This window comes from Macaca mulatta, chromosome 6 (genome assembly GCF_049350105.2).
Source record: "Macaca mulatta isolate MMU2019108-1 chromosome 6, T2T-MMU8v2.0, whole genome shotgun sequence".
Classification (NCBI taxonomy): Eukaryota; Metazoa; Chordata; class Mammalia; order Primates; family Cercopithecidae; genus Macaca; species Macaca mulatta.
The window spans coordinates 156,830,936-156,843,210 of NC_133411.1; the positions used below are offsets into that span (position 1 = coordinate 156,830,936).

The 12,275-nt window shown below is 37.8% G+C and overlaps 1 long non-coding RNA gene across 1 annotated transcript; it reads left to right on the plus strand.

Moving 5' to 3' along the window:
* The first annotated feature begins 6,206 nt into the window (after nucleotides 1-6,206).
* Nucleotides 6,207-7,873, plus strand: LOC144341252 (uncharacterized). Its single transcript, XR_013418134.1, has 3 exons — nucleotides 6,207-6,328; nucleotides 7,149-7,218; nucleotides 7,324-7,873. It is a non-coding gene; the product is annotated as an uncharacterized LOC144341252 (long non-coding RNA).
* Nucleotides 7,874-12,275: the final 4,402 nt, after the last annotated feature.

Consider the following 12,275-nt stretch of genomic DNA (forward strand, 5'->3'; position numbering starts at 1 on the left):
TCGTCTTACGTTTTGAGAGGACACTTAGTTACTGATCATCAGCACTGAAAAAGCCATTGCTCTGTGAACACTATTGTTGGCTGTGACACCCAGACTTGGCCTTTTCATCACCCACATCACTGTCAAGAAGAAGAGCTGTTTGAGAACCACACAGCTATTGTCCCATAGTTCTTGCCCAACCAGGAAAAATCCCTATTCTGTCCTCACGTCCTTCCTCATAACCGTGGGAACGGCTGTGAGCATTTCTCATGAGTACAGAGAGGAACCATCCTGTCTCACCCTCAAGTGGAAACTGGCCTTTTCCCAGTGGAGGATGCGGACAGGCAACCAGTTCCACGCTGAGAGCCCTGGCTATGGGAAATCCTTCTTTATACAAGCTGAAATATGTTTCTCTGCAGTTTTCTTCCACATGTCCTAGTTTCATCTCCTTGAACCACAAAGAACAAGCCTCTCCAGTGCCCCCCACGTAAACCCCTCAGAAATCTGTAGACTGAAGGAGCATTTGCCCTGTGGTTTTTGTTCCCCATTTTTCCACAGACACACATTGTTCCTTCTGAGCATAGTTTCCAGCCCCCACTCCTTCCTTATCACTGACATCATTTCTAACACAGTTCCTCTTTGCCCTTTTTGTAGGCCAGAGATTTTGGACTCTGGGCTCCTTTTTCTTTACAGGGAGACAGACACTCCCAGTAAACAGTTCAGTTGCAAAGGATCTGGCAAATGTATTTATGTGAAGCCTTCGGTGACAGATTATGATGTGTTTGCTGCTCTTTAGGGCTCTGGCCCCTTTCTTACTCTGTACACACTTCCAAGAAATCTTGTCTAGTCCACCCAAGCTTTCTTTCATCAACTGAAGATTCTAGTATCTAATTCTAATGTCATTTCTCTTCTGAGTTCCAGGATTGTGTACAACGGCCTCCTGAATATCCACACATGAATATCTCACAGGTGTTTCAATCTCACTGAGTTCAAAACTGAACCCATTCACTTTCTCCCAGATTCTCCATCTTTGCAATGGGGATATTAATGATACTTAAATCACAAGGTTGTTTTAAAGATTAAATAAATAAATAAATGTGTGTCAAGCACTTAAGATAGTACCTGATAAAAAATAGATAGTATGTATATTGCCATTATTGGTGGGCATAGAAAAACAAGCAAAGATAAAATACGCTGATGGTGACATTTTGTGAGGAAAAAAACATGAAGCAGGAGAGGCTGAGAAGTGCCAATAGAGACAGAAGGATACCACAAGGCAATTTTGAAAAGTGGTTGTAATATGTTCTCAAAGCATTATTCTTGTAGAAAACAAATGTCTGAGAAAAGTATTGATAACTCACTAAAGATACATGTATATATGCCATTATCGTTGGTTGGCCTTCTGAGTGCTTTTAAGTTGCTCAACATCTCAGCATGAGGGGCTTTGTGTTCAATGGCTAAAGTCACTTCTAGGGTCAGTATGTCTTTTTCTAGACTTCTCAGAGGAAGGGAGTTAATGGTGAGGTTCATATACAAAGAAGAAAGGATCGCCTTTGGAGATGGCAGCCATCTGCTTTGTAAGTGCTTATGCAAGTCAAGCATCAACTTGCTATGGAGAAGCATGTCATGAACCTGCAGGGGTGGTTAGTTAGGATATGCAGAGCTGTGCTACTCAAAATGCTGCCTACAGATTGGTGCTGATCCACAAACTGTTACTGGTCTGCAATGTAGTAAGTACAGAATTGAGAATAAGCATAAGACATAAAGTATCTTTATGTCTTAAATCTAACAGTGGTGAAACGTAGACTTGTATTTAGCATATGTGTTTATATCTTCATTTACTTTAAAGCATTAAATTGTGACGAATAGAAAACAAACAAAAGGAAAAAAAAAAAAAGAAATTAGCTCCTCATAACATATTGTTTGAAAGCATTGAGTCTGAGTGTGGATTCCTGAGTTCTTGTCCTGGCTCTGACAGCACCTCATGCGAGATCCCAGGCAACTCACTCCTCTTTGTGTAAATGCCACCCACTGACGGCACCACTGGAGCCCCTACTCACTCCTCTTTGGAAATTACTTTCTTTGTATATGAATTAAGGATCTTGGAGTATCTTATTCTTAATTTTCTTTATCTTTGAAGATGCCATAATCCTAATAATCCTTTAAAAATATTTAAAAAAATAAACTGAATAAAGCTCCATTGCTTGCTTTTGAGCCAAATAATCCTGCTTTCTGGTAAAAACCTAATCACAGCCCAGACCTTGACTGCTTTTCTTCAGATCTCCATAAGGAACATATTATTTCCTTTGGGTGACTATCTCCCAGCTTCCATCTTTCACTGTCAACATCTCCTTTTCTTGCTGTTCTCAGGTCTTCCTCCAGATCAAAATATTTTGCAGGAATATCTTCCTCCCCTGGCTGTTCATGGACTTATGATCTTGAATTTTCCAAGTATTTCTCTGAAACATTCTCTGAATAAAATCTAAGCAACCAGGCTTTGTAAGGAGTTTAGATTATATTTTGAGTAATGGGAGGCTGTCGTGTATTGCTAAGATGGGGAGTGACAATATGATTTATGCTGTCAGATAACCCATGGCTGGTCTTTGCAGATTAGACTGTAGGGGTCAAATATGTATACAAGAATACTCTGGAGGCTAATACAGTAGTGAAGGTAGGCTGTGATGGTGGTTTTGCCTATGAGACATAAATAATAGGCCTTTATCCTATTCTTCTCTAGCTTATTCACCAATCTTGGCAGTGCTGTAGTGTAGAATGGTGTATATGTCTCAGATAAGGCTTTGCTTAACTGGATTGGGATTGCAGTTATTTCTGGAATTCTGGGTAGTTATTTAACATTAATGTTAAATAATGTAACAGGAGTTAACATTAATTCATGAGAAGTTATATCTTGGAATCATTGCCCAATGTCTCATTCATAGGAGTGTATGTAATCAGAAAACATAGGCAAAACACTGTTGATGCAGGGTTTCAGATGGAAAAAGCTTTCTATCCTTCTATCTCTTCCACTTTGACAACAAAGGTGGCAAACAAGATTTCTGCACTCTAAAGGCCATCCCAGACAATGTGCTGGTTTGTTGGACTCAGGCCTGGGGCTGCTGAGGAGATGAAGAGGTCTGCCTTTGGGAATCAATTGCCTTCAGTCACACAGACCCATAGACCGTGCATTAGCTGACTCAGCAATAGACAGCACTGAGCCATTCACTCCATTTCACCTTGGGCTGTATCCAGGCATTTCACTGAGAAGTGAAAGACTTAGGAAAAAAATTAAGGACTGAATCCATGTAAAATCATTCTGGTAATAGAACTGGTTGGAGATTTCTATCTGGGGAAATGACCAGCTTCATAGATGACCACGATCAGCAACCACACTGAGAATAATTTAGGATAAGGGAAGAATCCATGAAATACATAAAAAGAGGCAGTGGGAAGTGATGTAGAGCCCCAACTTTGAAGTTTGAGCCAAGATTCAATTCCCCTCTCTTTGTTTTGCTAGCTTCTAACTTCAGATTGTTTTCTGAGTTATTAGAAGCTGTATCTTTTCTGTAAAATGTGATAATTTCACATTCATGGTTAATACAAGCATCAAATGAGAACTAGATGACAGTATTTATAAACTGTAAAAAGCCATGAACAGTTTAGTTATAGTAATAAAGCTTCCACAGAATTGCATGTTCTTATCAATACTATTTGTGGAATTCATACAGCTTGCTTGGTGACAACACTGCTAAGTGAAACTTGAAAGACACTGTAAGAAAATACCTGTAGGTATCGAATTACATAATGTATAAATATGTTGACTTTATGTGCATGCCTGTGTGTACATGTTTGCATTATATCAGTGTTATATTCAAATTTTGAATAATAAAATTTTGATGGGGTGGGATCAGATGCAATATGGGAAGCAGGTTCGCAGCCAGGGCTTTGCAGACAGAAAGACCAATGTTCAGACATCAGTTTTCAGGGTTGGGGAGTTTAGACAAAAATTGCTTAATTTGTATGATAATCTGCAAACTGCTGATAGCAATATCTAATAGTGTGGATGTGAAAAAGTAATAAGGTAAAGAATATTAAACATTTTGCAAGTACTGAGAAAATAGGAGACACCACTAAATTCTAGTTTTTGTCATTATTACCAATAATAAAACCCACTCCATGCATATGTGTGGGTAGATGGAGACTCTTGCCTGACTGACAGTCCCGGGAATGGGACAGAAACAAAGAGATGTTTGAGAAAGAAACATCTTTAATGAGTCTGCCTCTCTTGGTTTGTGGAGGAAGTGCCGGAATTTGATTATTCCTTTTCTTCCTGACTTCTTTCAGAAATGGAACAGGTCAATGGGTTCTAGTAATTTATTTATTTTTTTTAATTCTAAGCTTTAGGGATACAAATGGCTTTTGGTTACATGGATGAACTGTTACAGTGGTGAAATCTGGGATCTTAGTGCACCCATCACCCAAATAATGCACATTATAACCAATAGGTTTTAATCCCAGGCCCCCTCTCCCAGCCTGTCCCATCTGAGTCTCTAATGTCCATGATACCACTCTGTATGTCTTTTCATATCCTTAGCTTAGCTCCCACTTAGAAGTGAGAACATTCAGTATTTGGTTTTTCAATCCTGAGTTACTTCACTTAGAATAATGGCCTCCAGTTCCATCCAAATTCCTATAAAAGATATTATTTTGTTCTTTTTTTTGTGACTGAGCAGTATTCCATGATACAGGTGTGTCACATTTTCTTTATCCACTCATCGGTTGATGGGCACTTAGGTTGGTTCCATGTCTTTGCAATTGTGAATTGTGCTGTGATAAACATACCCATGCAGGTATCTTTGATATGATGACTTCTTGTCCTTTGGGTAGATACCTGGTAGTGGGATTGCTGGATTGAATGGCAGTTCTTTGAAAAATCTCCACACTGTTTTCCATAGAGATTGTATTAATTTACATTTCCACCAGCAGTGTTCAAGTGTTCTGTTTTGGGAATTTTGAATAAGCACAACAAAGGAGTAAAACAAGTTTTCTGTCATCTCTTCCGAAATCACTCAAGTAATGAAGCAAGATAGAGAGATGAGCAAGGGAGATGATGGCACTGAGCCCATGGAGAGGGGCCCACAGAAAATGACTCATAAGCATAGTTGGGATTGTCCTTGGGAAGAAGCTGGGAGACTCCAAGACATATGATTAATAGAAGTGACTTCAAAAACAGGATAATATGCATTCACATTCCAGTTCTACCACTAACCATGTGTAATTCAGCAAGTTACTTAAATTCTCTGTAAAATACAAAATGGAAATAAAAGTAATATCATTCTCACTGGGATGAGGTAATGTATATAAAGTGTTTGGCGAAACACTTTATATAAAACAAAAAAATTTTGTTTTATCATAGTTTTCTATTTTTAATAGCTAAGAACCAGAAACTTCTCCTTTGGAAACCTGTTTAGTTTTATTCCCTAAAGTTATTATCTTATTGCACTATTTGGCATAGACTAATATTCGTTTTGAAAATACAATTCTGATTTTTTTTTTCACACTAACATCATAAGAAAAAGGATTTTGGTCCAAATAGAGACACAATTTTAAATGGAGGAAGAAGCAGAGTCTACCTGATTCTGAGCACAGAAAATGGAGCAGATAACAAAGAGAGAATTCTCCAAGGGAAGTGAGAATTCTTTTTTCTTTTCTTTTTTTTTTTTTTTTGAGACGGAGTCTCATTCTGTAGCCCAGGCTGGAGTGCAGTGGCGCGATCTCCACTCACTGCAAGCTCCGCCTCCCGGGTTCACGCCATTCTCCTGCCTCAGCCTCCTGTGTAGCTGGGACTACAGGCGCTCACCACCTCGCCCTGCTAATTTTTGTATTTTTAGTAGAGACGGGTTTTCACCGTGTTAGTCAGGATGGTCTCGATCTCCTGACCTCCTGATCCGCCCGTCTCGGCCTCCCAAAGTGCTGGGATTACAGGCTTGAGCCACCGCGCCCGGCCGAGAATTCTAGACGATTGAGTCAAGGCTGCTAGAACAGTCATGCCTCTTCTAGTAATTATGGGCCTGGTGTACCTTCCTTTTAAAACCTTGCAAATATTTATAGTTTGATTAACTAAATAAATTGTTGCCCAACTGCTTTTCTGTTTCTGTTCTATGCTCTATTTACTTTGCTCCACGAGTAATTATAAAATGACTACTTTGAATAATGACAGTTCTTGGCATTGGAAGAAGCAGAGAGGGCTATGATGTCTGTCTCGAAATAACTACAATCCAAGGTGGCATGCAATAATAAACTGAAGAAAAAAGATGATCAAGAATAATACTTCTGAGTTTCATGAGGAAAGGTGACTTAGAGCTAGAATTTGAATTATAGAAGTATTCTAATAAGTAATTCACGAAAATCAAATTTTAGAAAGAGACAGTGATTTGGAGAGAACTCAAAGGCTCAAGTATAGAGTATTTTCTTTCTCTTTTTTTTTTTTTTTTTGAGACAGAGTCTTGCTCTGTCGCCCAGGCTGGAGCGCAGTGGCCGGATCTCGGCTCACTGCAAGCTCCGCCTCCCGGGTTTACGCCATTCTCCTGCCTCAGCCTCCCGAGTAGCTGGGACTACAGGCGCCCGCCACCTCTCCCGGCTAGTTTTTTTTTTTTTGTATTTTTTAGTAGAGACGGGGTTTCACTGTGTTAGCCAGGATGGTCTCCATCTCCTGACCTCGTGATCCGCCCGTCTCGGCCTCCCAAAGTGCTGGGATTACAGGCTTGAGCCACCGCGCCCAGCCAGCGTATTTTCAAAGACTATTAAGTAGCTTAGTTTGGAGGGGTAGGTTCTTAGGAATGATTTTGTAATTAATCTTTTATTAAAATATTAATTCATTTAAGAATATTGGCATTAGAGTGTAGACCTTGTTTCAATCCAGTTTTCTTTCTTTCTTTTTTTTTTTTTTTGGCTTTTTAAGAGTCAGGTTTATTGAGGTACGATTTAAATGCAATTAAGTTCATAATTTTTAAGTATATAATTCAGTAATTTTTCAAATGTGTAGGTATGTGACTACCGTTTTTTTTCAGCTTTATTTCTTAACTAGCTTGTTTGTGGTAATATAAATAATGTCTTTGTGTCTCAGTTTCTACATCTGTAAAATGGAATAATAATTTTGTTAACTCTTAAAGTTGTCTAGGAGGATTAGATTAAGTAATCAATGTAACACAGGACCTGGCACGTTGTACGCCCTCAATAACTGTAAGTAGTTATTATTATTATTATTAAAATGATCTGAAGTATTTTTAAGGAAACAAAAGAGAAGATTTGAAGTTCCTATTAAGGGTTTTTTTTTTTTTTTTTGAGATGGAGTCTCGCTCTGTCACCCAAATGGTATGATCTCAGCTCACGTCAACCTCTGCCTCCTGGGTTCAAGCCATCTTCCTGCATCAGCCTCCTGAGTAGCTGAGATTACAGGCATGCGCCACCACGCCCAGCTAGTTTTTGTATTTTTAGGGGAGACGGGGTTTCACCATGTTGGTCAGGCTGGTCTCAAACTCCTGACCTCTTGATTCGCCCACCTTGGCCTCCCAAAGTTCTGGGATTACAGGCATGAGCCACCGCGCCCAGCCAAGGTTTGTTTTAAGGTACACATCAATTCCATGAAACTTGGACTACGGAAGCTTTACTCAAAAGACATAACAGTGAAGGGATTCCTTTAGGAAACATATCCTTTTAAAGATAAAAGTTGAATCTGTGTTTCTTTGTAAAAAGCACATGTGATATTGCTGCTTCTATATCTGTTGTACTGTAAACCCACAGAACATAGATGTGCTTCATGATATGATGTTAACAAGTAAGGCACTGGTACCACTGTGCCCATTTAAACTCAGCCAGCCTTCTACAGTCTTCCTCATTTGGGCTATTCTGTTGATTCTTCCAAGCCTGATTAAATAGTCTTTCTTCTGATTTACTGTTTCTGGTAAACTTAATCATCAGACTTTTCTTTTAAATATATTTAGTTAGCATACTTTATCCTAAGCAAGAAATTCAAAATACAATTAATTATTTCAATATTTATAATTGTTTATGAAGATACTAGTTAATATTTTTGCATCTGTGCTGTACTTCCCAGCTAAGCAAGTGGTAGAGCACTAGGTCCAAGGGCTTGATTTTAATCCTGGCTCTGGCACATGGGGCTATAGCGCTGCATGCTTGCAGGGGGCACCATGCACATGGACTGTGATAAGGATGGTGCCAACTAGAGTTGCATATTATGGCAGGTCTTACTATGGCAAACCAAAAGCAAAGTCTGCTTCTAAATGGAGTGACTTTTCCACAGTTACAGTTAATTACTTCAAAATTGTGATATTTATTTATTTAATTAAATGGTGCTATTTTCTGTTGTGTGAGCATATATAGAAACCAGAATTTAAAGCCTAAGCACCGAAACAGCTGAATGGCTGTTTCACCCACTTTGGCCATGAAAAGTTAGGTGGGAATGTGCTATCATCCTCACATTCCTGAAGGCTGAGAAACCCTAGGCATGCTGACTTGGTTAGACAAGTCACTTTGAATGCAGCTTTCTCCTGATGACACCAGATGAAACAATAGAAGCACTGACTATTATAATTTTTCTCCCTTACAGAATAATGCGAAAGTACATATGGGGAAACTATTTTCATAGTCATTGGATTTGTTAATGGAAGGCATTAGTACTCTACGGGTTAAATGATGCATTTATTGCTGAGTGTTAGTTTGAAAGATGCTTATAAGTGCAGTGAAATAATTTGTAATATTTAGTCATGATGGGAACAAATTGACTCAAGAGTGAGAGATATAAGGAGTCAAGAAAAAAAATAATGTGTGGTTTCTTGGACAGGTCAACTTTGTTTTAGAATGATTTCTTCACAAAATTTCAATTTTGCATTTTCCATTAATTAAGAAAGCTGTTTCTTAACACATTTCTCATTTGTCCCCAGAATACTCTTGCCTCTAATCCTAATGTAACACAAATGCATATGATGTTACATTAGGATTAGAGACAAGTTCTGTTTAGAAATGACTCCAAGAACAGTTCTTATATTTTATTTTCACGTCAAAAATCAGTCAGATTTTCTTCAGCTTCAAAGAGCGTGTTTACATAAAATTAAGTGAGTGCTGGCAGTGAGCTGCAGTTTTTTTCCTAAGCCAGAAATAAGTTAATATCATCATCACTTTGAATACTACAGTAATGCTTCACTTAACAATGGATATGCATTCTGAGAAATGTGTCGTTGAACGATATCATGCTTGTGCACTTACACAAACCTGGATGGTACAGCCTACTACAACACCTAGGCCATATGGTATAGCCTATTGCCCTTAGGCTATAAACCTGTATAACATGTTACTATCTTAAATACTGTAGGCAATTGTAACAGAATGGTAAGTATTTGTGTCTGTAAACATAGAAAAAAGTAGAGTAAAAATATTATATAAAAGATGAAGAGTGGTACACTTATATAGGACACCTACCATGAGTAGAGCTTGGACGTTGCTCTCAGTGAGTCAGTGAATGAATAGTGAGGGAGTATGAAGGCCTAGGACATTATTCTATGCTATTGTAGACTTTACAGATGCTATACACTTAGGCTACACTGTTTATAAAAAATATTTTTTCTTCAATAATAAGTTAACCTTAGCTCACTGTAACTTTTTTATTTTGTAAATTTAAAAAAATTTTAAACTTTTTGACTCTTTTGTAATAATGCTTAGCTTAAAACACAAACACATTGTACAACTGTAGAAAAATAATTTATTTCTTTATATCAGTATTTTATAAACTTTTTTTTTCTATTTTTAAATGAGACTTTTAAAAATTCTTAAATTTCTTTGTTAAAAACTAAGATATAAACACACACATTAGCCTAGACCTTCACGGGGTCAGGATCATCAAGATATCACTAGTGATAGGAATTTTTCAGTTCCTTTTTAAGCTGATAGGACCACTGTCATCACTCAACAAAAGTTGTTATATGGTGCACAACTGTATTTTAGTAACTCTTTTATGGGATTAAATTTTATTAAGTACCAATCATATGGCCTGCACTCTTCTAGGAGTTGGGAGCAGAATGTGGGACAAAACAAACAATTCATGTACTACCATAAGCAGGGAAGACAAATAATTAAATGAATGACTTAAGGTAAATAAAGAGTGCAGGGGGATCATCTTACAGGGAGAGCTTTTGTGGTCTACAGGGTCAGGGAGGAACTTGCTTGCAGAAGTCATGTGCAAGCTGATAGCTGAAAGATGAACAAAAATTAGCTGCATTCTAAGGCAGACCTGGTTCTGTGCATTAATTAATTAATGAATTGATTTTGTCATTCTTTCTTATGACATAGGTATATTGTTTTTCTACTATGAGGCATGCCCTATTCCAAGTTCGGAAGACTTGGAAATGAGCAAGAATTCCATTTCTTTTTTAAAATCATTAATAGCTTTTTATTGCTGCTGTAACAAATTACCATAAAATCAGTGATTTAAACAATACAAAACTATTATATCTCTGTAGTCCAACAGAGAGATCCAAAGTCCAACACAGATCTCTCACAGGTCTAAGATTAAGATATCAGCAGAGTACCTTCTTTTCTGGAGCCTCTGGGAGGAGAATCTATTTCTTCGTTCTAGAAGTGATCCACTTTCCTTGACTCGTGGCCTCCTTCTCCATCTTCAAAGGCAGTAACATTTGTCCGTCTTTGGCTCTCTCTATTCTGCCTCCTTCTTCCACTTTTAGGAACCCCTGCGGTTACATTGGGCCCATCTGTTTAATCCAGGATAATCTTCCTTTTTTAAAGTCAGCTAATTAACAAACGTAATTTCATTGTCAACCTTAATTCTCTTTGCTATATAACCTAACATATTCCTAGGTTCCAGGGATTAGGCCATGGACATCTTTGATGGGCCATTATTCTGCCTAACACGGAGATGTTTAAGGGCTGATGAATAAAGTTACACTAAACAGAAAAGTGGGCCTTCGGAATTTGCTCTTCCATTCTATCAATATTTACTGAATGCTTACAAGATGTCAGGAATTGTAGGTGATGCAGATACAATAGAAAACGTGGAAGACTAATATGTCTTCTTTGAGATTACAATATAGTGTATTATAGGTTATTATACACTTTTTAAAATTCTTATTAAAATGAAACAACGTAGTAATATTGGATCAATATGGAGCTGCTTTAGCTTTCACAGTTGGGTTTGACAAGAATGACTCAATTCATGTAATCAATGTTTGCATCTGTAATTATTTCCCACTTTTTATTATGAATTTTGCATTTACTCTCTCTAGGTTGGTTTTCTTGTTGATCTTTCTCTTGCCTTGCTCAAATTTTGCCAGAGGTCTCTCTAGCAGAAATGCCTTTGGTTTGAGAAATAAAAATAAAATTCTAAGCTCTCCGGCTGACTGGATGGACCATCTCTTAGCCATGGAGACCCCAGAGAAACCTTAAAAAACGAGAAGAACTCTCTTTCTAAAACAAGAACACAAAGAAGCAAGTAAACAAATACATAAGATAATTTCAGGTTATGGTAAGGGATAAAAAAGAGGAGGAGGAGGAGGAGAAAATTACAACAGGAAGATGTGTTATGGGGAGATGATATGGGAAGGTCTGTCTGAGAAGATGGCATTGTAGATGAACCTCAAATTAAGCAGAATCTGCCATGCAAAGAGCCTTTTAAAGTTATTCTCAGTATTTAGTGCACCTTCCTTTCATTATCCATAAAGCTTCAGTAAATTCTAGTCAAAAAGAAAAGCCTTTGTGCAGGGATGTTTTGAGTAGCAAAGATAAGCCATTTTAAGGAATCCACCTTCTCCAGCTGATGCCAGAAAAGAATGGCAGTGGGGATCTTTGGACAATACCTGTGTCCAAGCAAGGAATGATGTCCCTGGTCACTGGAAATAAAGACTTTGGCTTGATAAAGTGTTGAGGGTGAAAGAACCACAAGATCCATTTCCTAACTATATAAATAGCAGTAGTGGGGGAAACCTCAGAAATATCAGGCTGATTTTTGACCAGAGAATCATTAGTCCGTTTATAATTTGTTTTTAAGAAGGAACTATAACCTTGCTTTGTTGTTACATCCTGGTGAAGCCTGACATATGTGGCCTATGTTTAACTATGGACATTTTTATTGAACATACATTCATTGTTTTACTTTTATGTATTTATGTATTTATTTCTTTTTAGAGATGGGGCTTCAGTATGTTGATCAGGCTGGTCTCAAACTCCTGGCCTAAAGTGATCCTTCCATCTTAGCCTCCCAAAGTACTGGA